This window comes from Dermacentor silvarum, chromosome 11 (genome assembly GCF_013339745.2).
Source record: "Dermacentor silvarum isolate Dsil-2018 chromosome 11, BIME_Dsil_1.4, whole genome shotgun sequence".
NCBI classification, from domain to species: domain Eukaryota; kingdom Metazoa; phylum Arthropoda; class Arachnida; order Ixodida; family Ixodidae; genus Dermacentor; species Dermacentor silvarum.
The window spans coordinates 18561193-18588393 of record NC_051164.1 but is presented as its reverse complement, the minus strand read 5'-3'; the positions used below and the strand labels follow the sequence as shown (position 1 = coordinate 18588393).

The window sequence follows — 27201 nt, the reverse complement described above, 5'->3', positions numbered from 1 at the left end:
CATAGAAGACGAAGCCTACAACGGAGCCTGTTGGAAGGTGGTCCGCAACAAGCGACGCGCCCGCAACGCTGCAGCCTACGAAACGGCGTCGCTCCGTCAGAACGCCTCTGAACACCCTTCCGCCGAGCCCAAGCAGAGCGGGCCAAAGCGCCTGCCTCCTCTTCCCCTCCGAGATGAAAAAGTTATCCTCCGGCCTCTCGGAGGCCTGAGATTGGATAAATGGCTCAGACCAACGTTGGCCACCGCGCTTTGGACAGCGGCCGGAGTGAGCCCAAATGACCGGAGAGACCTCATCCTAAGGACACGGCCAGAACAAAACCTGGCAATAATAAGCACCCCATCATCGCACGTCGCAGACGCCCTGCTGAATATCCAGGAACTGTCGATCAGCCAACGCACCTACCCGGTGTCTGCATATCTAGCCGCCCCTGATGATTCGTGCAAGGGTATCGTTCCGGGACTGGAACCAGGCACCCCCTCACATATGCTGGTAGAAGAGATGCAAGCATCTGGAATCCAGATACTACAGGCTCGAATGATGGGTCAGACGAATATTGCACTGGTCACGTTCGAGGGCCTACGTGTGCCACGCTTCGTCCGATTTCTTGGGGCAGAGCTCCGCTGCTACCCACACCGTCCCCGCCAGCCAGTCTGCAAAACGTGCCTCAAATTGGGACACCGAGCCGACCACTGCCCCACACCAGACGTCACTATTTGCGAACAGTGCGGCATCGAGAATCCCATCCCATCACACCCATGCTCTCCCCGGTGCAAATCATGTGGAGGGGACCATCCTACAACTGAACCGAAGTGCCCGCAACGCCAGCGACAACCCTTCAACAGAGCCTGGGTGAAAAAAGCCATCGAAGATGAACAGCGACAACTGAAGGCCTCCACCAATGCGGATCCTCCATCAGCGACAACCCCTGCTTCTGGAACATCATTCAAGAAAGCTGGCCGGTCTCGTTCGAAGACGCCGTCCAGATCCCGCCCCAAGGCTCGGGTAAACTCCAAATCCCGTTCCCGATCACGCTCCCAGTCGTCCTCCGCCCGCAACCAGGTGAAGCGTCAGACTACCCCGGCGTCTCAGGCATCCCCGCAGCCCTACAAGAAGGCACTACTAAACAAGCTGGCAACTTCAGCAGCTACCCCGGACCGTCAGCAGGCCCAGGCCCCGGAGAACACCAATGCCAAGGCGGCACCTCGGGAGGTAAGTTGCCCGCGGGATCCCCCACAGCTCGCTCCCCCCCAACCTTCACCCCACAACATGTCCCCCTCTACTCCCCTACCGAACACCCACAGTAATCCTTTCCCCGAAATCGCGCGGCTACGCCGTGACATGGAAGCGCGCCACGCTCACATGCATGCGCAGCTGGAAGCTGCAATAGAGCGCACAAACGCCAGAATACAGGCAGCTATAGAGAGCGCGCGGCAGGAGTCTCTAGCGCTCCGGCAGGAGATCATAAGCGTCATACACGCATCAGAAGAGCGGACACACGCCCTATTCGCAGAGTTAGTCTCCCGTTTGGATTCTATAAGCGCACCCCTGCCGGATTCCAAATCCGCGCGTCCCCAGCCACCCCTTACAGGTGCAAGAAGATCGCACCCATACTCACGCCCGGCGGCTTCCTCTCTCGAGGATGATGGCGACCCTTAGCAAGCAGCAGCTCGTGGTCTGGCAGTGGAACTGCAGAGGATACCGTCGGAAAAGGGCATCCCTGCAACAGTACGCTGCTATGTCCACACATCCTCCTGATATTATCCTCCTACAGGAACCAAACTGCTCCCCTTCCCTATCCGGCTTCACCACTTTTACGGGTACCTCTCCACTCGTGGGAGCCCTAGTATCAAAACACTTAACGTGCAACTCCCACACTATAAACATCGATATCCCACACCAAATTCTTGAAATCATTACACAGGGCAAGAACAGTTGCAGTCTCTTCATACTTAACGTGTACAGTTCTCCCCGCTCACGCACACACTCGTTTCATCGTCTTCTAATAGAATTCGGACGCCTTGGGCGCACCCTTCTCGTGTGCGGTGACTTCAACGCTCCGCATACAGTTTGGGGGTACCGCAAATCTGAAGCCAAAGGAACTCGACTCTGGGATGACATATGTAACTTGAGATACACCTTACATACAGACCCAGGGCACCCAACACGTTTGGGTAACAGCGTCACACGTGACACGTGCCCAGACCTTACTTTTTCAAAAAATACAGGACCAGTGATTGCGCATGGTCCTCTCGATGAACATCTAGGCAGTGACCATTATATCGTGGCCACTACCCTACCACTGCAGAGTGCACACTGTCCCGAGCGGAAAGTGCGCATCACGGATTGGACGCGGTTCAGGGAGCGCCGACAGAATCCTCCTGAAGGTCTAGGATACGAGCAATGGATCGAGTCCCTTTCTTCTGACCTAGATGCGTGTACGCGCACATTGGTTACCACAACTGCGACCCCGGACGTGGACCCGCACCTACTGCATCTGTGGGAGGCACGTAGGGGGCTCACGCGGCGTTGGAAACGCCAACGTCTCAATCGCAAGCTTCGCCGGCGTATCGCCCAAATTTCGCAGGAGGCACAAGAATATGCTGAGACACTCGTCCGAAACAACTGGCGAGGTTTTTGCGAGCGTCTTTCAGGCACCCTAGGCACCGCGAAAACATGGTCGATACTTCGCGCACTCATAGATCCCTCAAATACAAGGACGCAAACATTTCATCGCCTACTCAGCTTAATACATAAGTACCGAGACGATCCGGCTGCTCTTCTCAAAGAGCTAGAAAAACGATTCCTCCCTACCGGCACACCTCCACAGTATCTGAATTACCCGCACGCAGAACAATCTAATGAGGAACTCGACGCGGACATTACAATCGATGAGGTTCGCGTGGTACTTCAAGATCTCCGTCGAAACACGGTCCCAGGCGCAGATCGTATCAGATTTTCCACCCTTCGTAACCTCAGTGATTCAGACCTCCATCATCTGACAAAGCTATTCAATGATCACTGGCGTCAGGGCACGCTCCCACAGGCATGGCGTCATGCTGACATTTCGCTAATACCCAAACCAGGAAAGCCCGTAGACATAGCAAATTTACGGCCAATATCCCTTACTTCATGCATCGGAAAGTTAATGGAGCACGTGCTTTTGCGGCGACTGCAACCTTTTCTCGAACGACAGTCATTCTTCTCCCACTCACAGTTCGGATTCCGGGCACATCTCTCCACGCAGGACGTGCTTCTACAGCTCAAGGAAGAGGTTATCGGCCCCCCGTCCCGTGCCCAGACGAGGGCCATCCTCGCCCTTGATCTAAAAGGAGCATTTGATAACGTGGCACACGATTTGATTCTTCGAAATCTCGCAGAATCACATTGCGGCAGCCGCATGTATAACTACATTCGCTCTTTTCTGCGGGACCGAACAGCCACCATTGGAATAGGACCACATCGGACAGATACGATTCGCCTCACAGGTCGCGGCACCCCTCAGGGATCAGTTCTGTCCCCCACTCTATTTAACATCGCCCTCGCAAGACTACCTCAGCAGCTCGACCAGATCCCCCATGTTGCACATGCGATTTACGCAGACGACATCACGATTTGGACGACGCGAGGGTCAGACGGGATCATTCAGGATCGACTGCAGCAGGCCGTCGACATCGTCACCGCTTACGCACGACAGGGCAGCTTGTCCTGTGCCCCACAAAAGTCCGAGCTTGTTCTCATCCGCGCACGTAGCATTACCCCTCCACCCGAAATCACGGTGCACGTGGATGGCGTTCCTGTCCCCCAGGTAGACCGTGCTCGCATTCTTGGACTACACGTTCAGGCGAATGGGAAGGCGAACTACACTATATCTCTCTTGTCCCGGCAGACCGAACAGACTTTGGCCATGATTCGGCGGGTCTCCAACAGGCGCTCAGGTCTACGGGAACGGGACCTACTGCGCCTGGTGGAGGCCTGTGTGATCAGTCGCATAACTTACCACCTTCCCTTCCACAGACTTACGCAGTCGGAGCAGACACGGGTCGACACAATGCTGCGAAAGGCAACCAAGCTCGCCCACGGCCTCCCACACTACACCGCCACGAAACGTCTGCTAGCCCTAGGGACGCATAACACTCTCAGTGAGTTATTGGAAGCTCAGTGGGCCAGTCAAAGACAACGTCTTTTGCTCACACCCACTGGGCGGCACTTGCTCTCGAGATTGGGACATCCAGTTTTGCACAATTATGATGAAGACATCACCATCACTATTCCGACTTGGGTCCGTACAGCCTTAAAGGTGCACCCACTACCACGAAACATGCATCCTGAGCATGACGCTGGACGCCGGCGCGCCCGAGTACGGTACCTGGTGCGCATGCTCGGTGACATCCCTGAGACAAATACCCTATACACGGATGCTGCTCGGTGCCACAACGGGTATTCCGTGGTAGTGCTGGATGGCGCTGAAACGTTTATTACGGCCGCCTCCTTACGGAATTCTACACCTGGACACGGAGAAGTCCTTGGAGTAGCGCTTGCTGTGCGACACGCTCTCCAGATTCCTGGGGAGGTGTATATCCTAACCGATTCCCAGCAGGCATGCCGCGCGTTTTCGACGGGACGCGGCTTCTCCAAGGCAGCTCTCCACATCCTACACCAGTCCCCAAACACAGACACATCTGCCCCACAGCGCATCCACTTGCTCTGGACTCCTGGCCATGCCTCACTGCCGGGTAATGACCGCGCACACGCGGTCGCTCGAGAAATTACCCTCCGAGCTGCCCGGCATGAAGAGGATCGGAGTCCAGATCAGGCGGGCTCCCCACTCACATACAGAGACGTATTAAAATACTATACACGAGCTAGACACACCATGGGTCCGCCGCCGCTGTCATTCTCGCGAGAGGAAGAGGTGGCGCTCCGCCAACTCCAAACAAATACGTTTCCCAATCTCCTCTCCCTACATAAATTTTACCCTGACCGCTACGCAGACTCTTGCCCGGGCTGTAGAAGCTCCCCCACGGCGTTCCATGTCACCGTGGAGTGCACCGCAAAATTATTCCCTCCCCTGCCAGTCATCTTGCACCCCTTCCGCATCAAAGAGCTGTGGGAGGATGCCCTCCGCGACGGGCCTCCCGAGGTCCGCCGGGCCCTAGTTCAACGGGCCCGTGCTGTCGCTGAGATCGTTCTAGGGACCCCGGACTAGGGGTCCCTCCCACACTCTTACTACCTTTTATTTTTGCAATAAAATGTTTACTCTCCATGCGCCCCGGCGTTGATGTGGTTGAGAGCCATTTCACTGACTGTTTCACTGACAGTGATGGTACGGTGTCGGAAGCCGTCGCAGAGTCCAGGACTCGTGGTGGTACAAATGGCTCTCCTTCTGGGTCTACAGCGGGGCAGGTGGCGAGGCAATCTGCCTTCCCGGGTGCAGCTACAGCAGCAACATGCTGCGGATTCTAAGCTATGCACGCTGTTCGTCGCAGCTGCTCAGCTGGCGTAGATTGCCGTGTGAAAGTAGCAGCGGTGACTTTCTGCGTGATCAGAGGTTGTGGTGGAGCCGGCGGTATCGGTTTGTGGGGCAACCCCCGGTGGTGGGTCGACGCAGGAGCGGTGGTCGTCATGCGCGTCACACTGTCTGGGGTGGAGCCGACGGTGACACCCGGTGAGCCGGCTGCTGTGCCGGGGCACCCTGCGGACCTTTCTGCCGGAGGGACGCAGGGTACGCCTGCCGCAGCATCGATGCTGTATCTCTAGGAGCGCCGTGGTTACTGGGCACGACTGGTGCGTCAAAGTGGTGCTCCTGAGGAGCTCCGGCCGCAGAGCAGTGCTGGCTGGGCTGGTCGTAGGCATACTTGAGCGGGCCGAAAGCAGCGATCAGAGCTGCACTCCATTCAGGCCAGGACCGCTGCTTGATGCCTTCGTAGTTTTCCCATGCCTTGGCGGCACCGCAGAGTCGTTTTGCTGCAACCAGTCATCTTGTGTGGTCGGGCCAGGCATGACGATCACCCAAGGCATTGATGTTGCGGAGCCAAAGGATGACGTCGTCTTGAAAGCCGCGAAACGTTGGTATTTCCACGAATGCCGGCGGCAGGGAAGCGTGGACGGCGTTCCCAGGCATGACGCAACCGCCGACGGACGCGAAAGCGGTCATCATACCCTGGAGCTGTTGTGTCAGCTCGGCGACGGCGTGGACGAGGGCATCGGTACATCCCTGTCAGAGAGCCGTCGGGGAGGCTTGAACGCCGTCCCCAGACGGTGCAGTGGGTACCTGCGACGGTAGGGTGGCGGGCTCCATACCGGAGGAAGCGTGAACGGCGTTCCTGGGAAGGAGGGACCCGGCATGCCGAAGCACCGTGCGAGGAACACTGAAGGCTGGAACACCTTAAGGCAGGTTCATTGTCGACTGCGCCATTGTAAATGAATCAGCGCGACACAGAGACACAGCACCCGTTCACTGGGCCGGCTGATGTTGATGATGAGGATGATGATGATATCCTTAACACATGGCTCGTACCCACTCCGGGAGATTGGCCAAGAATTGCGCACCTGAACTTTTCGATATGGTTTCTGAAACTACAGTTACTGTGCAATTAAGTAATCAGAACAGACAGATTAATTTTCCTAAACTGCACAATTTATAATATTAATGCCATGCATTAAAACTGAAAAATCTCTCAGAGAATTGTAAAAGTATGGATTTAAAATTTTATTCGCTTTGTTGACTGAATGAAACCAAAAACGGCATCAAATACGTCCCTGTGGCTAAAGCCAAATACCGAGGCACCGAAAGTGAGTACTGTTTCTGATGTTAAATTAACCCCTAATTTAGTAAGCGGAATTTCAAGAAGTCCTTTTATTTGTAATTGATACCGACGACATATTAAAAAATAGTGTTCTACGGTTTCTATTTCTAGACAGAATTCACACAGCGGCGATATTGCCAGACCAGCCCTGTGTAAACATAGGTGTAATAGTGGGACACGGCAGCGTAATTTTGTGATTATTACTTCCGATTGTCTTGATGGATACCAATGTATTTAGTTGCTGAAATTCAGTCCAAGATGTTATTGTTTCAATGATGTCTCTACGAATGGAAAATTTCCGATATCTGGTCGCTGTTATTTGTGCCAGCACTGGAAGGACCGATATTGTCGTCCATTCACGGATGCTTGCGCTAATGAATCGGCCATTTCACTGAAATGTAATCCGCAGTGTCCTGGTACCCATAATAATTTTACAAGATTCAGCTGGGGGGGAGGGGGGGGGGTAACTAATGTTAGAAACGTCTTTAGAGCTGGTGACTTAGTTGAAGCTGTAAGCGCAGTACAGACAGAAAGGGAATCTGTTATAATAATCGCGCTGGATTCATTTAAAGGGAGTTTTCGCAGTTCTAGAATCATTGCTAAGAGCTCAGCTTCAAATACGGGAGTAAAATCTGGCAGTCTCAAGGAGAATGACCAGCCAAGCGAAAGCGAGAAAATGCCTACGCCCGCCTTATCGTCGTTCACGGAAGCGTCAGTGGCTATTATGTTAATTGTGCGTACGTGTGCAAGGTAATCTTGCAACATATTATTTAACAACCTGACTGAATGGAACTTAGGGTTCTGCGGGAAAAGTTCATCGATTTCAATCTTTAAATTCTGATTTGAGTCATATGATGGAATAACGTCTCGAATTTTTACATTTAAACTATCTAATTGCTTTTGTACAAAAATAATCTGTGGGGTGTGAAAACGTGGACAATGAGCAAGAAACAAGGAGTTTGGATCGTTTATAAATACATATTCAGATCATCTAATTGGAAAACTGTAAAATTTTAGAAATGTTTGTACCCTTAAGATGCGGAATCTGCAGGGTAATGTTGGTAGGCGCGCTTCCTGACTGGCGGGCGGTTGTTGTTGTTGTTGTTGTAGCCTATCACGCCTGTGGCTCCTACCCACGGAGGGGGATTGGCCAAGAAATGGGTGGATCATTCCAAATTAATATGGAGGATACATTTCCGAATATCTATGAAATTAGTATTGAACAGCGTAGAGTTATACGTTAAAGTAAATCAAGAAAGTCATATCGAATGAGTAATCATTAATTTGAAAGTACAAAAAAAAAGGATAGAATTTAGCAGGGTATTCGTTTTGTAAGGAACGTTTGGACGGCGAAGCAAGCATCCCTGTGGCTGAATCCCAAAGTGGACGCCCCGAACGAAAGAATATTAGGTTCTATTAAGTCCAGGAAATACCTTCGAAAAGGTATTTCCAACAATCGTTTTCTTGCCGCAGTAAAACGGCGACAAGATAGAAGAAAGTGGTGTATTGTCTCTTCCTCATTAGAAAACGGGCAGAGGGGGGAGGGAACCAAACCCGACCTGTGTAAGTAGAAATTTAGGGAGGGTATACGGCAACGTAATTTGGTGAGAGAGACCTCAAGCATCTTTGTGTTACAGGATTCGCTACACCAGGGAAATATCAGGTGCTTATAATCTGGAGAAGCAGTCAGAACTGGGTTTGATAAGGCTTTTCTAATTGGTCGCATCCGAAATCTAGCCGCCGTGATGTGTGCAGTCACTGGTAGAATAGGAAGAACAGGGCCGGAAAGTGAGGTCTTTGCCAGTGAATCGGCAGTTTCATTAAAAAACACCCCTTTATGACCAGGTACCCAAATCAAATGAACACATTGCACATGGGCAGGAACTAGCAAGTAAAATAGTTTTAGCATAGGTGAATCATTAGTGGCGGTAAGGGAAGAGCATACAGAAAGGGAGTCAGTAAGGATAGCAGCTGTTGTAGTCGTTTGGTCTAATTTACGTAAAGCTACGATTACTGCTAAAAACTCGGCCAGAAAAATAGGCACAAAATCGGGCAATCTTAAAGAAAAAGACCAGTCGAGTGCAGGACAAAATATCCCAATGCCAGTCTTTTCCTCGCTCTGTGATGCATCTGTTGCAATGATAATATTTGTTCCTAGGGAGCTTAGGTGGTCTTGTAACATGGCGTTTAAGATGCTGTAAGGTAGTAGTTTTGCGTGGTTTGGGAAAATATCGTCGAACCTGATATCCAGGTAATTTGAATGCGTATTGTTAGGAAGCACATCGCGAATTTGCACATTTAGTGGTTCAAGTAATTTTTGCACAAATATAATCTGTGGTGTATGAAACCTGGGCCAATGAACGGGAAAAAATAATTGTGGATCGGAGATGAAAATTATTTGAGGACGGCTTAATGGTGATTCATATAGTCGTAAGAAAGTCTGAACGGTCAGAAGGTGAAATCGGCATAGAATAGGTGGGATTCTCGCTTCCAGATATAATACGGCATTTGCAACGTATTTTGGAAGGACTAAGCACAGACGTAGCGCCTTTCGCTCTAATAAAACTAGCGGTCGAAGCTTGTATGATTGAACACCTGAGAATAAAACACAGCCAAATTCTAATACTGGACGAACGTACATTTTATATACCATCAAAAGGGATTTTCTTCGCATACCTGTTCTTCGATTGCTTAACTTGCGCAAAATGCCCATTGTACGGGCTCCTTTTGTTGCAAGATATTCAATATGCGGCCGCCAGTTAAGATTTCCGTTATGGATAACTCCAAGGACTCTACTTGTGGGATATCTTCGAGATGATAGTTAAGCGATATGTATACTGGGTCTTTAACGGGAAAAACAAGGATAGCACACTTATTAGCATCCAGGTTTAAGTGTAAGCTATCCAGCCAGCCTTCCAGTTTCTTTAGATAGGACTGCAAAATTTCGTAAAGGGAGTATAGGTCACTAGCCATATACCAAAAAAGGCAATGTCGTCAGCATAAACGTAGGTACTGACACCTGGGTGAACGGGGATTCCGCTTAGTAAAATATTAAATAATATTGCTGAAAGTACCGATTCCTGAGGCACACCTCTTGTTTGCTTGTGTTTACCGATGAATAGCCGCTTCGAAAACAAAAGAATTCCCTGTCTTTCAAAAATTCATGCACCCATGCTACAATATATCCTGGAAAGCCATGGCCCTGTAACCGATTTGTTAAAATTGCATGTTCAATGCTGTCATAGGCTTTACATATATCTAAAGTAACTAACGCCGCATATTGTTTTTTCTGTCTGGCGATGTTAATGCGACTTTCAAGGTCTACATGCACGTGCCATATTGAATAGCCAGATCTAAATCCAATTTGACAAGGACTCAACAATTGATTTTCATCAATAAACTTCATTATATGCCCGTGAAGCACTCTTTCAATAAGTTTTGCTATGTTTGATGTCAACGCAATTGGTCTGATGTTGTCGATAGTATACCCTGCCCCTTGCTTTTTAAGTAACGGAATAATTTTGGCGATCTTCCATTCATGTGGAATCCATGCATTGCTAATAGAGTAATTTAGCAACTTCAGAAGCTCACGTGGGGCTTCTTGGAAGAAAATTTTTAACATTGCATTTGTTATTCCATCCGGGCCAGGCGCTGTAGTTGGTAACCGTAACATGACCTGTGCTAGTTCCGAATAGGATATCTCTTTGTATTCCGAGAATGTAGGAGTAAGAACAGAATTTTGAAGACGCGTTGTGAACCGGCTCTCCAATCCTTTAGCCAATAGGTCTAAGGACTCCTGCATTTCCTGTGCGGTATAGACAATTGAGTCTACATTAACGCTCAGTGGGAGTCTGTTTCTAGATCGAAGGAAATAAAATAAAGCACGTTTGTTTTTGGATTCAGATAGATAATCAAAATGTTTTTTATCGTACTCATCTTTTGCGTGTTTGACAGTGCGTTTGAAGGTTGCGAAATAAATTGTCGTTCGCCTATAGCGCCTGGTGTCCTAGCGCCCGAGCCCAAGTGCATCTCTTCATCTTCCTGACAATATATATATATATATATATATATATATATATATATATATATATATATATATATATATTGATGTGGAAGAACGGCACCGGGGCTCGGCTGCTTGCGTGAGGAGCGAAGTGGCGAAAGCGGAGGTGGGCAGACAATAGAACAGCTGGCCCAGGAACGGGTGCTCTCTGCGCGTCTCTCCTTTATTCCGTTACAATATATCATAACATAACAAGCCAACAAGGACACAAAGGCCAACATCAGAACAATTACTTGTAATTCCTAATTGATTTAAAGAAATGATAAATTACTGAAGATGAAAATGAATGAAAAGACAACTGGCCGCAGGTGCGGAATGATCCCACGTCTTAGCATTACCCGTGCGATGCTCTTACCAATTGAGCTACCGCGGCGCCGTTTCCCCATCCACTTTCTGGGGCATTTACGTTTTACTACTAGAACGAACCGTGGGAGTGTTAGCCAGCGCCACCACTCACAAACCTTCGCGGCGGATGGGGAGCATCCTTTCTGCCGCAGGCGTCGTGAGTACGTGATCGTTTTGGGTTAAGGCAACTGGTCAATAAACCCACACATGCTACCTGAAGGCATCAATGTTGCCGTATTCGAGGCATCATCATCCTATATTTATGTGCGCTGCAGGAAGACGGCCTCTCCTTGCAATCTCCAATTACCCCTATCTTGCGCTAGCTTATTCCGACTTGGACCTGCAAATTTCCTAACTTCATCACCCCACCTAGTTTTCTGTCGTCTTCGACTGCGCTTCCGTTCTCTTGGTATCCATTCTGTAACTTTAATGGCCCACCGGTTATCCATCCTACGCATTACATGGCCTGCCCAGCTCCACTGTAACGGCACAGCGTTAAGGGCCCCGTGTCGCAGAAAATCCGGCGTCGGTGTCGGCGTCGGCGTAAGCATCGGCGTCTGGCCGAAATAATCATGCCGAACCACATCATCCCAACCACCCCGACCGGGCGCGCCCTTCGCGTGGCGCATGGCGTTAGTCAACAAAAATGGAATTTCTCAAAGTAAAATCCGCCAGAAAAATGATAAAGTACGACTTAACCGCAACGTGCAGACGCGACAGCGTGGCATTATAATTTGAATATAGGAGAAAAAATCCTGATAAGCAGCCAGGGATCTTTGAAAGCTATCGCGTGCCACTGTTAAAGGCGGAGCTTAAGCGTCCTCCAACTATGATGGTATTTCGCTGTACTTTGGTTCTAGGCAACATTGAGGGGAATGCTGAAAACCTAGCCTTTCTAAATTTTGATGGGGTCCCATGTCGCAGAAAATACGGTGTCGGCGTCAACGGCGTCCAATAACGCTATCGCGTTCCACTTGGCGAAGCATAAGCGTACTCCAAGTTTTTTTCTCTTAATACACCTACTCCTATTAAGAGAAAAAAAACTAAGAAAAGAAAAAAAGAAAAGAAAAAACTAAACAGAAAATTACGCTTATGTTTCGCCTTTAAAAGTGGAACGCGATAGCGTGATTGGACGCCGTTGACGCCGACACCGACACGACCCGGTACCCAAACACTTGCGCTTGGTGCGGTGGGTGGCCATCTCTTGAGCATGTCACATGGTCGTGCCACAGTCGGCCACGATAAATTCAATCACCCCTTTTGGAGCAAAACTCCAACAGTAGGCAGTGGGAGGTGTGGCTAGCCAGCACGGTGCGGAAGGACCAATTGGCCCTTCTCGACGAAGCCCGGCGTGCCGCTATCACCAGTGCCCCGGGGCCCTGGACTGAGGGACCTACCCACTGAACCTGGATGTAATCTTAATAAAAGTTTATACTACTACTACTCCTCCTCCTCCACCTCCTCCTCCTCCTCCTCCTCCTCCTACTACTACTACTACTACTACTACTACTACTACTACTACTACTACTTCTACTACTACTACTACTATTACTACTACTACTACTTCTACTACTTTCTCTTAATTTCAGTTGGAATATCGGCTATCCCCGTTTGCTCTCTCACGGCCGCTGGATATCTAGCGGCCGTGGCTCTCTGATCCATGTTGCAAATAAAGAAGGAGGTACGCCGAGCACGTGCAGGGGCACGGGCGCTGCTCGCTCAGTTAATACCAGGTGACGAACGAGTCAGACGTCCGGGTCCGGGTCTAATCCCCGTCGCTGTTTGCTACATTACAAGTTGGTGCCAAAACCCACCCTGTCGTTTGGCCCTCGCGTTTCCGCAATGGAACAACTCCGCACCAAGCGCTGCTTCGTCTGGGGGGCCATCACCAAGGCCATTTCTACGATCGCCACCCTGCTGTCAGATGAGGCCGCCCTGCTGTCACCCTGTGCGGGTGCTGCACCAGCACCTCGAGCTCGTTCTGGCGAAGCGGGCGGAGCTCATCGAGTTCGACCGCGCAATGAGTACGATCACGGATGCAGACCTGGAGGCAGACCTGACCACTGCTTTTGAGTACGAACAATAGGTCAGCTTCACCAAGACAAGCGTGCGCCTCGCTATCGAGCCGCGTCCACCGATTGTCCCTGGCTCCGTCGACTTCACCGCGAGTCCCACAGCGCAACTTGCCTCACCACCGTACCTAGGTGCCCCTTCTGCCGTTCCCGGAGTGTCACCCGCTGCGTCTTTCTCCCGCGTTGCCCTGGCAAAGCTGCACATCCCGAGCTTTTCTGGGGAGCGACGCTGCTGGCAAGGCTTTTGGGACCAGTACCAGGCAAGCATTCACGGAAATGACTGGCTATCGAAGATAGACAAATTTATATATCTGCTGACGTACCTGTCCCGGTCACCTAAGACAGCAGTTTAGGGCATCCTCCTCACCGAGGCAAACTTCGATGTCGCCATCAAGGTCCTGTTTGACCGGTTCGGCCACCGCGAGGTGCTGGCCGATGACCATCTCGACCACCTACTCCCAGTACCACGCATTCGCAGTTTAACAGATTTCGACAAGCTTCGAAATCTCTATTACGAGATCACTTTCCGCACAAGCGCACTGGAGGGCCCTGGCGTTTCACCAGATGAGTATGCTGCTGTCCTGCGACGCGTCATCATGAAGGCCTACCACCTGTCCTTCGTATCCTGTACCGTCAGCGGCTGAAGGAGGCTTCTTCGTCGAATCACGATGACACAGCAGCGGTTATAGAAGACAAGTCCCAGCAAGTAAAACATCTGATGACCTTCCTACGAATTCAAGTCGAGGCGAGGGAGGAAGGCGCCCTCGACCAAGCCAGCTCATCTGCAAGCCAGCGGCATCATCCACGTGAATCGCGACTTCTGGAGCTAAACCTGCCCTCTGCAGCGGCTCCACCAATTGAAGTGAGATCGCCGTACACGCATCCCTGCCTCCTGTGCAACGCGTCGGACCATACAGTTCAGGAATGCTACACGTCGCTGACTTCGGAAGCAAAAAGCAGGAAGCTTCCGCGCGCAAGCGTTGCTTCCGCTGCGCCATGCGCAACCACATCGCCAGTGAATGCCGAAGCGCCAGAAATTTGCAATGTGCCCATTGTGCTGGACAACACTTCACGTCGCTGTGCAACGTATCTACTCCAAGTCAAGAGCAATAAAAGCTTCTGGGCAACGCGTCCGCGCCGTCCGTGCAACGCGCAAGCAGGCCGGAATCCATCGACACATCGCCTCGAGCAACATCCGTGTCTACGAGTGCTACCGGACTCATGTACGCATTCCTACAAGTATAAACCGCATGCACGCGATCTTGCGCGCGACAGCGACAAGCGACGCGATGGAGATGGCTGTCCCGGTCGCTCGTCGCCTACAGCAAGCGTCTACATGCAAGCGTCTACAAGCAAGTCGCCTACATGCAAGCGATGAGACGAGCGACGACTTTGAGCGACATCTCCCCGGTGTTGCCGGTATGAGGGCAGCAAATACTTGCCGAAACTGGCGTGACGCTTGCTTTATTAATTTAAGTTGATGTGTTTTAGTGTAAAGAGCAGCATAAATATTTCTAAAGGTCTTGCACTACGTTATTATCTTTGCACGCATGAAAATCTAGTCGTTTGCTCGTTCCGTGCGACAATCGATGGTACTTGACTGATGTATATCCAGTTCCGGCTTCGCGCTATTGGCTAGTCGCTCATAGCACTTCCGGGCGACGAGCGACGAATTCTAGATTTCTAGAACCGAGCGATTGAGCGAAAAGACCGAGCGATTTGTTCGCGCGACGGCCCGTTTCGTCGCTCGAAGCCGTCGCTCGTCGCCGTCGCGTACAAAATCGCTCTCATGCGGTTTGGGCTACAGACGGGCAGATCTTGGGCCCGTTTTGTCAGTTTTGCTGCGGTTTTTGCTAGACACGGCCAGTCAGCTCACTTTCGTTCAGCGGTACGTTGCTCGAGCACTTAATTGCCCGGTTCAAGGTGTTGAGCGCCTCACCTTATTCACCTTCGGGAAAACGCATCGCCCTGTGACACTGACATGTAATCGAGTGTACTTTACACTCCGCAGCCAGCACAGTACCAACAAGACCAACCTATATATAGATTCCCTCGAAGTGCCAGAAATTTCTCCGGTAACCAGCTCACCAGCGGATGGCGCGATCGTCACTATGATGACACATCATGGTCTTGTTCCCGCAGATACACGCGCTGAGGCGACGACTTTCCGGGATGACAAGATCAGCATCCTGATAGGCTCCGACCTCTACTAGGAGGCTGTAACCGGACAGATAACTAGATTATCGCCACAGGTTACGGCAGTGGAGACCCTTTTTGGCTAGACCATCCAGGGAACGCTCCACGATTTATCCAAAGGCTCCGCTGTACAAACCACATCACTCTTCCTTGCTGTCGGCGAATCTACGGCAAACAACGCCTCACTAGATGAGGACATCTCTGTGGCGCCTCGACACCCTTGGGGGGCAAGATGATCCTGACGGTTAACATGACTCCCACATGGCCCTGAATGAGTTCGAACACCACGTTTGGAAGAAAGGAGGACGCTACGAGGTTCCTCTCCTTATTCGGGAGCCAGGTCTCGACGCCCGCTACAACACTACTTTGCCCTTGCTAGGCAGAGGCTCTTGATGCAGCTCCGACGCTTCAAGCAACAACCAGATCTTCTCGCCCAGTATGACAAGACGATACAGACTTATTTTCACGAATGTCACGCCAAACGAGTTCCCGACCAAGACGTGCCCTTCAAGCCGAACACGTACTACATGCCGCATCATGGATTGTCAGAAATACGGTCGCAGAAATACAAAGACTAACAGCTGGCAACAAGTGGACCTACTGCAGAAGCAAAGAAAACCTGACCGACTTAATCTCAAGAGGTATCGCGGCGGTCACGCTCCTGCGTTCGTCAGTGTGGTGGAAAGGCCCTACTTGGCTTTCTCTACCCATCACACATGCACCCATCACACATGCACCCATCACACATACATCCACGCACACATGGGAGACCGACGTCACCTGCTCAATCCCCTTTACCACTCACGTCTTAGCTCGAGACACCGCATGCATTGTCACCGCCGTGCAATCGCAAGCGTTACTCCAGGTCACAGACTACAGCCAGTACTCGCACCTTCTTCGGGTTACTGCATGGGTCTACCGTTTCATCGACAACACAGGGCTACGACGAGCCCCTACGTCCGGACCACTGACTGCTAATGAAATCGAACGAGCCGAGCACTACTGGATTAAACAAGTGCAGCAGGTGTACTTTTCTGACGACATAGAAGCACTTTCAGCTAGTAAACCGGTACCAGCTTCATCTCGCCTGCTGCTTCTACGTACGTTCCTCGATGACAATGGGCTTACCCGCATTGGAGGACGTCTCCAGCTTTTGACAGGCCTTCGGTCAGTCAGCCACCCTGCAGTTCTTCCTGGTTGTGACGTTGTGACGTTGGATCAACCCGCGAACAGATGATTCACTCTAGCGTCGAACAGACACTCACTGAGCTACGCGAACACTTCTGGCTTCTAAAAGTGCGCCAAACAGTGAAGTCTGGCCTGAGAGGATGATTGATTTGCACAAGACGTAAGCTCGCACCAGAGTCAGCACCCATAGCACCACTGCCACGAGACCGGATTTCAGACGAGAGTTAACTGTTGTCGGCGTTGACTTCTGCGGACCCTTTTATTGTTGTTCAGCACAGCAAACTCACCCCGAAGTCTACATCGCCGTCTTCTCATGTGCGGTAACACGTGCTTTTCATCTCGAGCTTGCAGCTGACATGACAGCCACCAGCTTCCTCGGCGCATTTCGACGTTTCAGCTCTCGTCGGGGCATCCCTTCGACCATTTATTCGGACAACGGCCTCTCCTTTCATCACTGCGCTCGACAACTCTGAAATCATCCCGCATCCAGTTTGGCAGATTTCTGCAGTGCACGTCGCATCTAATGGAAGTTCAGCGCCGAGCGAGCGCCTTGGTGGGGAGGATGGTGGGAACGATTGGTCCGCATCACTAACGACACATTTAAGCGCGCTCTAGGTCGACATTCCCACTCTTTTGAAGATATAACTGTTCTGTGTGAGGTAGAGGCGAACATCAACAGCCGTCCCTTAGCACATTTGACTGTAGACCCTGACGAGCTATGTCCTCTGACGCCTTCGCACTTACTTGGAAAACGTGCAACGTGCTTGCCTCAAGAGTTGGGCGCCACGCTAAGCCAGTCAACAAGCGTCGATCTGCGACGTCGAAGCATACATCGGCAAGCTTTAACAGACCATCTCTGGAAGCGCTGGTGCAAGGAGTACTTGCTGCTTCTGCGCTCTGCACACGAGGCAACACCCAAGCTGCCGTCGCGACTTCAAGTTGGAGACGTCGTCCTGGTGCACGACGACGATTCGCCGCCTATCGTGTGGAAGCTGGCACGGCTGACGGCACTGCTTCGTGGTCGCGACGGCATCGCTCGAGCATGCTGCCTGAAGCTGGTGTTCGGCTTCGTGATAAGACGTCCCGTTCAAACGGTTTACCTTCTTGAAGCCGGCAGCCTTTAGCAATTTTGTCGGCCGTGGGAGTGTGTTGCAAATAAAGAAGGTGCTCCGAGCACTCGCAGAGGCACGGTCGTTGCTCCCTCAGTTGCTACCAGATGACGAACGAGTCAGACGTCCGGATCCGGGACTAATCTCCGTCGCAGTTTGCTGCAATCCACACCGCTCTCTTCCTGTCTCTTAACGTTAGGCCTAACATTTTTTCCTTCCATCGCTCTTTGAACGGTCTTTAACTTGGTGTCAAGCTTCTTTGTTAACCTCCAAGTTCCTGCCCCATATGTTAGCACCAGTAGAATCCAAATGATAGTGCACTTTTCTTTTCAACGACAGTGGTAAGCACCCAGCCAGGATTTGATAATGGCTACCAAATGCACTCCAACGCATTTTTATTCTTCTGTAAATTTTGTTCTTGCGATCAGGATTCCCTGTGAGTAATTCAGCTTGATAAACGTATGGCTGCAGAGGCACTAGAGGCTTGCTGTAAATTATTAACCCTTGTTCCCTTGCCAAGCTATTGAAGATTACCTCTGTCTTCTGCATAATAATCTTCAGCCCTACTCATACACTTATTCGGTTAGGGTCGTCAATCATGTGTTGCAACTCATCCCCAGTGCTGCCGAACAGGACAATGCCATCTGCAAACCGAAGGTTTTTGAGATATTCGATACAGATCATCACTCCTATGCCTTCCCAGTCTGATAGCTTGAATACTTCTAAGCACAGAGTGAATAATATTGATGAGAGTTTGTCTCCTGGCCTGAGCCATTTCTTGATAGGTAGTTTTCTACTTTTCTTGTGGGAAAACAATGTAGCTGTGGAATATTTGTAGATACTCCTCACGGTATTCACACATGCTTCCTGTACTCTTGAATACGTAATGCTTCCGTGGCTGCTGGTATCTGTACGCGCAGGCAGGTTACAATGGCGGAAGCTGATCGCCATAAAACAGCATTCGTCACTCCAGATGGTTTGTACGAATTGAACGTCATGTTATTCGGACTCTCTAATGTGCCTGCAACTCCATCGTTCATCGTCCATCCTTCTGAAAAGAACGATGCACAATATCTTGCGCGGCTTGAAGTGGCGCACATGCCTCTGTCGACATCGTTGTCCTCACTTCTAACTTTACGACGCAGCATTTTCATCTCCCACATGTGCTCACATGCCAGACAGACGTTTGGCTGCAGCTCAACATAAAAGTCTACAATGCGCAGAATTAGTCTCTTGATTAAACTATTGAGAGTGCCATCAGAGCGAAGATGAGGATCTTACTCAGGCGGCGATAGTGGACGCAAAATCGCATGGAACCGTCTTTCTTCTTGACGAGTACAACGGGAGATGGCTACGGGCTGTGGGAAGGTCTAATGGCGCCAACGCGAAGCATATTGTCGACCTGCTCGGTAATGACCTTACGTTCAGTGGCGGAATGCGGTACGGCCATTCGCGCAAAGGCGACTGAGATCCAGTGCCGATGGTGTGCTGCACAGGGGATTTTCGTCCCAGAGAGGAGTGCTCGACGTCAAAAGATGCGCGAAACTGCTCAAGAAAGTGAAACAACTGCGAGCATTGTGGACGCGTAAGATATCGGCAACACAGGCGCTAAAATCAGTCGTAGGAAAAGCGTCTTTGGTGGTGGCAAGTTCACTGACAGCACACAATTCTTTGGGGGATGCATCATGATATTGTTACATAAGAAGACACAGACGAGAAGCTATATACAAGTATATTTATCGTCGTCGTCGTCGTCTTCACACTGCTCGCCTCTTCGCCATCGTAAATACTGGTCCGTAGTAGAGATGGGTCGCTCAGGAGCGAGCCGGATCTTGTGAGCGGCTCTTTTTAAAAAGCGAGTGAGCCGTGGTTCAGTAAAAGTGAGCGGCGGTTCTTTTGGAGAAAGGGAGCCGGTTCTCTCTCGTTGATTGAACCGTGCCGAACCGTTCCGTCAGAGCCGGGTCTTCTGCTGGGTTTCGAGGTTTCGATTTCTGACCGACGAATGGTGGCCGGTGGGGGCAGACTCGTGCTACTGGTACTCGCTCGCAGTATGTGGTGTGCGCAGGAGTCCCTTTGGTTTTTTGTGCGTCCTATGGTGTGGCACCCAATGCCACCAACGGGAGAAGTAAAGAAGTATTAATTGGCAAATGATGCTACCGTTCGTTGATTGCTGCTGTTCGAACGATGTCTCACGACTCTCACCGATCGCACATCGTGCGCTGGTCCAATAACACTTCGAAGATGGTCTTCCGTGTCTTTAAAGACAACAGGTAAACGTACAGTTTACGTCCTGGTCTTCATTTGTGCTAATTAGTGTAGTCATAAAAATGTCGCCCATGACATCCACTTCAGTGCATTTTCTAAGTGTGTATCATTAGCAGGTCATTAAAACAAGGCCAATGATCTGTTGTGTTCCAAAGAACTTCATTTCTTTTTCTTTTTTTGTCCTGGCGCATGGTGGCATGATCGCCAGTATCGCGCGTGCGCGCAAGAGAAAAAAATGTGGTTGATCCCTCTTATATAGGAATCGGTATAGAACACGAAAGTGAAACGTGTCTTCACAGAAGTAGTGTAATGTTTATTGCACATTGATATATAATGTCTATTGGTGTTTTGTGGCTAAAGCGCCCTTAGGCGTTGATGCACCCACGCTGACGCCTGGTGGCACGTCTCCTCCATCACGACTACCAACGTCGATGACCATGAGCAACCGTCGTGCATATGGAAGCTGCACTACGCTGCACACGCTAGCACAACGCGAAAGACGAAGCACGTAACTGACACACTAATACAACGCGCAAGACAAAGCACGTAACTGAATCGTCACCGAGTCAAATCAGCGCGTACAGCGCGTCGTAATTGCAGCCTCCGCGATCAACTTCAGAAACATTTTCAGAGCTAATTGCGGAGGCCACGCTCCGCTGTGCTGAGTACGGTGAACGCCACCTAGGTGGCGTTGGTAGTGCTTCTTGATGCCAGCGTCCCTTCGAATGCTGGCATCGAGGCGTCGTAGTGCTGAGACCACCGAAGCGTTCACTGTCGGTGCGCGTTAAGGCCGGAATACATGGAGCGAATAACCGGCGTCCGAGCGAAGAACTTCGTCGGGCGGCGAACGTCCGACGGCCGGCGTCAAGAAATTTGCCGTCCGCAGCCGATCTGCCTGTCCAAACATTTTCGTCGGGCGAACGCCGCCGCCGGAAGCGTCTAGCGCGCAGCGGTGGACGACAGCCAATCAGGAGGCACTAGTTCCGGTCGCAATGCATGCTGGTGTTTCGCGCGCGCGCGCCTTTTCGCGTCGTCTGCAATCGCGTTGGTGTTGCCGTGTCTGCATGTCTCTGCACCGATTGAGTAGTTCCTAGTATGATCTCTCAGGAATCGCGTTGTATTTGTACATCCCATATCCGCTGATCTGCGAGGAAACAGACAAGCAGTGCAAGCTCTCTACAACAACCTTCAACAGAAATCTTCTGATCTCAGAGGCCACATGCTGTCGTCATGCCTATCTCCCGACTTCCCCGATAGATGACGTTGGCATCGGATATTTCTTTCGCTAGGCTTAGACGCGTTCGAAACGAGAAGCGATCTCGAAAACTACTCAAGGTTATCCATAATACTCTGTCGTCGAAGCGGCCTGAGACTAAGCGAAAGCCGTTTACGCAGTCATTTGCTTCCAACTAAGTGAATTCTACAAGGACAACGCCAAATTCAGTTCGAAGCGGGCGGCCGGGACCGCCGCCAACACGGCGGCCAACGCGCGGCGGCGTTCGCCGCATGTATTGCAACACAGCAAACATCCTGCGTCGTGTCGCCGCGTCGTTACTTGACGCGTGAAGTTCGTCGAGAAAGTTCGCTCCATGTATCCCGGGCTTTAGTGTCATAATGCAGTACTTCTCTTTTCTGCTCGTAGGCGGCGGCACCGCCCCGAGCAAGAGCGCGGGTACACGGAGGAGTGTTAGATATATAAGGCGCGTCTGTGTAGCTCTCTGCGAATGCGTTTGTGGCGCAATGGGTTAAACGCTCGGCGATCTATCGTCGCGGACCGAGAGGTCGTGGGTTCGATTCCCAAATTTTGCATGTTTGTGGAACTTTTTCTTCTGGTTTCTTTCTTTGTATTATGTTCTATGACGTATTTCCGTGACGGAAATACGTCAGTGAAGTCTTGGTGGACCCCGGAATAAAACACTTTCGTGTTAAAAAAAAGAAAAAAAAAATGAAAGGTACGTGCGGCAGTTTTGTGGATCTCTCGTATGATTTTTGTATTGTACTTCAAGAAATGATTTCTACATTAATTTTGCATGGCGTTACAGCTCACTCATATTATAGTGAACGTACGTATGTGAATAAATGAATAAAGTTGAAAGATAATGTACAATCATTTTGTGTTCTTATTTTGACGAAAGTTGATTTTAAAGTACCACAATAACAGACAAGCTTTTGTAATGACGATGAAGTTACATATTTTTCTTTCTGAAAAAAGTACGTCGAATGTAATGTAACAGGCAGAATATTCTGCCTGTTACATTATCATAAACATTTTATCCCCAATATCAGAAAAGAAAGTTTCATTACAACTAAAAATTCATGCTTTTAATATATGTAAAAATATTCTCTAAATATAGCGAAAATACCAATAACACGGTTATTAAATTATGCGTATCTCGTTTTTTTCAAAGCCAGATAACTATAGAATATGCATAACACAGATTACACGTTTAAGTGAACCGGTGAGCCGTTCAAATGAACCGGTTCATTTCAGTGCATGAGCTGAACAGTTCCGAGCCGCTAACCAACGTGAGCTTTTTTGTCCATCTCTAGTCCGTAGCGATATGATGATTCATGGATGCATCATACATCAAACTAACTTCATGGTTTTTCGCTCCACTCATAGAAGACTACCATTTTGAAGGCAGGTTTCCTTTGACGCACACTTTATTTCGACTAGCGACTGTGATTCATTTGTTGGTATCTACCTCGATAAACAACTAAAATTTCACTAAGATATTTCACAAGGTAAGAAAAGAACTTCTTTCGGTACAAAAGCACTCATAAAAGCTAGATTTTGTCTGTGTACTCCCGCTCTCCTTTCACTTTATTATGCATTCATTCATAGTCATATTAATTACGGTATTGCTGATTATGTCAACACGTATCAGTTCCACTTATAATCTGTTCAGCACATAGAAAACCGCGCTCTGCACATAATTTATAACTTTAGTCGACATAATATTAATATCAAATCTTACCTCACCTCTAGAGCGCTCAGTTGGATAGACCCCAACTTCCCGCAGTAGTGCTCCAAATGCGGTCACGCATGCTGCTCCTTCAACCACATGCTCTGGCTCTACCCGTACAACGCGGTCTCCGAACTTCAATACAAGTCCAAGCGGAACGCCTTGTTGAAATCCTCGGAATTCACACACCAATTACAGGCCGTCCAGAGGGCCCGCGACGTCGCCGAGAGTCACCACGTCCCGGTCCCGTCGTGGGCGGAGCCACCAACTTGATTGGAGAAACCATACGGCTCCCCCCAATCATTCTTCCTCAGGACATTTCAATAAAGTTCTCGTCAATTGTCATATACGCATGGGGAATAGGTGGCTGACAACTACTGATTTATTTGCACTCAACTTAATGGCCACGCTTTCAGGTTAAATAATGAAGACCTCACACTCAATTGTATTTCCTTGGATTCCTTGAAGAATATGAGCCCTACTCGTTTTGCTCAGAAAAGTAATTTCTTGCTGCCAAAAGATCTTACTAATTATGATAAGCGTCATTCTGCGCTATTACATGTAAAATGTCGACTTCTCTACCCCTTCAAAACATTATCCCTTACTGCAATTAAAAGAACACTTAAAACACATCTTTTAAATAAATAATTCTGTTATAATTCCTTTATTGTATGTACTGTTTTTTTCTTTTTTTCTAATTTACCATTGGAACTATTTTATATAATAATTCAGTGATATTCAGGCATATATTCAGTGTTAATGTGCATTTGTATTTCTCTAGCAAATATCTTTGCTATCACAAAACACATTTATGTATATGTAAACTTTGGTAATTATTGCGTTTTATCAGTGCAGTGTTTTCGTAACTTATGTACTTGTTTTAGTTAATTCTATATTTCTCTGCTAATTTCGTAATAATATATCCAATAATATTGTACTGAGGGTCCCGGTACGGTCTCGACCTTAGGACCCGCTTCTGCATATACTTCTTGTTGTAATCGTACTTAAAAAATTTTGATTGATTGATCATTCAGTACGTCTGCAATAAGTATGGCGTCAATGTGCTGGACACTGTCGAGACATTGACCACGAATCAGCGTTATAGGAGACGCCAGCGGGTTCGGAACAAGCAATGTACTGCAGTCGAACGTAACGTCAAGAGCGGAAAATGGGAGAGGAAGGCCTTTGCGTGTCATGAAGAGATCTCATGGTGTGAAAGGGGCCGTTGCGTTTGTTACGATGGTGCAGCAGATGGGTACGATTGTGAGCAGAAGAGATGGGCGGAACACAAGTTTCCTGCTGAACGACCAATTTTGACAGAGTAGTCCGACTGTTATCATAAATCGCGCCGCATAACGGAGAGAAAACGGAAATTTTGGCACGTGCCCAATCGATGACACCATTATGGTGCGACAGAAAATCGCTACCCAGGATGACTTCGTGCGAGCAGGAAGATAGCACGATGAACTCAGTCGTGTACTAAACTGCCTGGAGAGTGGCGCGACTTGTGCAGGCTGCTAAACATTGAACTGCTTGTGCTCCTGTTGTGCGTAGCGACAATCCATCCAGTGACGTTGTAACCTTTCCTAATCAGCAATATTGTTTTGCGTGCATCACTGAAGCTTCAGCACCGGTGTCCACAAGCGTGAGTGTAGAAATATTTTGAGCAGCAATTTCTAGAGCGTTCATAGGCGACGACTGAGGACTTCGGAGTCTCGATGGCGACGCAGCTCTTGCCCTAGAAACCTTGGCGCTTAGTTTTCAGGGCCATAATTCACAAAAACTTCCTGAGATAGAATCGTTCGTAAGAAAGGACTTCAGCCTATCCGGATGCAAGACATATTATTATCTAAGGCGGCCGGCCAATGGCAAATAGCACTTACGAAAAAAAAAAAGCTTTGTGAATCTGGCCCCAGGTTCGGTGGGGGCAAGTCGGCAATGCATAGGAGACAGCGAGCGACGGCACGTCGAAGATGAGTAGTGGTTGATGAACGACGGAGGAGCAGGGGTCAGCGGTGTGTCACCCAAGTTATAAGGTGATTCCAGCTTAACGGTGTAACGAGTCGTTCGGGTAGCGATGGCAGACGATTGCGTGCGATGTCGACAGAAACGGGCAACATGTCCTCGGTAGCCACATGCAAAGCATTAGGGTGATTGGCCCGCACGCGACAGGGATTCGTGACACCAGGTGTGCTCCAGGAAACAGGTAAACGAACAGGAGTCAGCGGCCGATGGAAATACGACGGGGGCGCTTGCTGTCGAGGCCGCGCGAGTGCTTCCATACGTTAGAGATGCAGCCTCACACACACATCGCACAATATAAGATATATCAGATGGTTATTTCCTCCACAATTATAAAAGGAATATCGGGTGACCGGGTGTAGTGCCTAATGTAGACAGGGAAGTGGCAGAGCATCGGCGACATGTTCTGTGATTGCATGGTGCAGTGTCGGAGCGATATAGGCGTCTCCTCTCGCGGTTGATGCTCCGCCTGGTTACGAGAAAACAGCGGTAAGGATACCTGTATTACAACCTCTATGCGAACAAAAGCTTTTGATCTCGGCAGGCAGACACGGCTTATCGGAGGCGATAGCCCAGGAATGGACTCGTAACGTAAGCAAGAGCGTCTGTTCAAAGCATGTTGCTTGCGCAGCTCATCGTTGCTGTGCCACAGCTGTATAATTCATTTTCGATACAGTCCTGGGGCTCGGAAAGAGGCATGCGGAAAACGTCGTCATTGACGCGCTTCTTGATTTCTTGAAATTTATGGGACGCTTCCTCGACCGGTTGGCTCATTTACCGATGTATATACGTCTTTTATGTAGCATGTCAGTGCTCTTGTGCTCGTTCACGCAAACGTTGTTCAGCGCATAATTTGTGAACAGCCGGACGACCAAACACTTCAGTGAAGGTCGTCTTCAAAGCTATGTCGAGAAGTCCGCTTCATGGTTCTTAAACAGTTCTCTTAAACTTACCGACTTGCGACAATTTATATAAATTCTGTGAGGCCTTAAGTCAAAATTATGCGTCTACGATTGCTAGAATTGAACTCTCTCAAATGCAACAAGTTTTATTCAAGTGGGTACGGCAGTTGTCTCACGAGAGCATTTCTGCGTTAATATGTATTTGAGCTAGAAAATCGGAGTTAGGTAGGACTAAAGCTTCCGCTTAAATACACATTTTGTAGCTTTAGTGCTTAGGCTTTTGTGTTTCTTCTAATTTTGTACTTACGGTGCTCTTTTTGATGTTAGTATTGTACGCTGTTCGCATGCTGCCTGCATATGCATATGCTCCACGAAATGTGCTGTTGCGGAAGTTCCACGATAGTGTTAGGTCCTGAGAGCATTATTCTTTGACACTTCGATAGTCGTGGCACTAAAAAACTTCAAATTTCTACTTCCAAAAGTACTCACAAACTGTCTGCAAAGCGTTTCTACGTCGCACTACCGTTTAATTAGGTGCAATTAGGTGCAAAAATGCTTTTTTTCCCCTTGTTTCCATTGCAATTACCGTTTATACTAAATCAAGCAGATATCGCTGAAAAGGACTAGTACATGAGTACTCGTTCAGAGAACAACTGTTCCGAGTATGCATTGGTGTTCAACCTAATACTATTATTAATATTGAGTAATAATAATTGTGACAATGATTACATACATATATAGATGGAGGAGGCAACGGCAAAGAGTTACAATTCCTTTGACTCAGTTCTAGTCCCCTGTACAAAAACAGTGACAACAGGCAGGAGACAACAGTAAAAGCAACGGTATCCTCAATAATGAGGCCGTAGTCCTCCCAAGCTACCAGGAACGTAAATGCAGTAACTAAGTAGCAGAAAAAAATACCTACTGCCATCGCGCAATATAAAATATATCAATTATAAAAGGAATATCGGGTGACTGGGTGTAGTGCCTAATGTAGGAAGGGAAGACATAATCAATATTCTGCAAATTCAACAAGAAATTTAGGAAGTTTGAAACAAATGATGTAAGGAAAGTAAACATCGGTAGCGATGAGTTGCGTTGCTATAGACGGGAATTGGTAATTACAGCCTTAACTGTCTTAAGCAGTCCCGATAGCATGCAGTATCCCGTGTCGTTTTTGGTAATCTGGATAGTGTGATTTATGTAGACGCGTAAGGCTGAAATGAACAATAAACCTAAATGCCTATATTGCTCGATTTGAAACAC

At 49.1% G+C, this 27201-nt stretch overlaps 1 protein-coding gene across 1 annotated transcript in view; it reads left to right on the top strand.

Moving 5' to 3' along the window:
* Positions 1–27201, top strand: part of LOC119432440 (arylsulfatase B) — a 176847-nt gene that overhangs the window by 23392 nt on the left and 126254 nt on the right. The gene's annotated exons all lie outside the window — the stretch shown is intronic.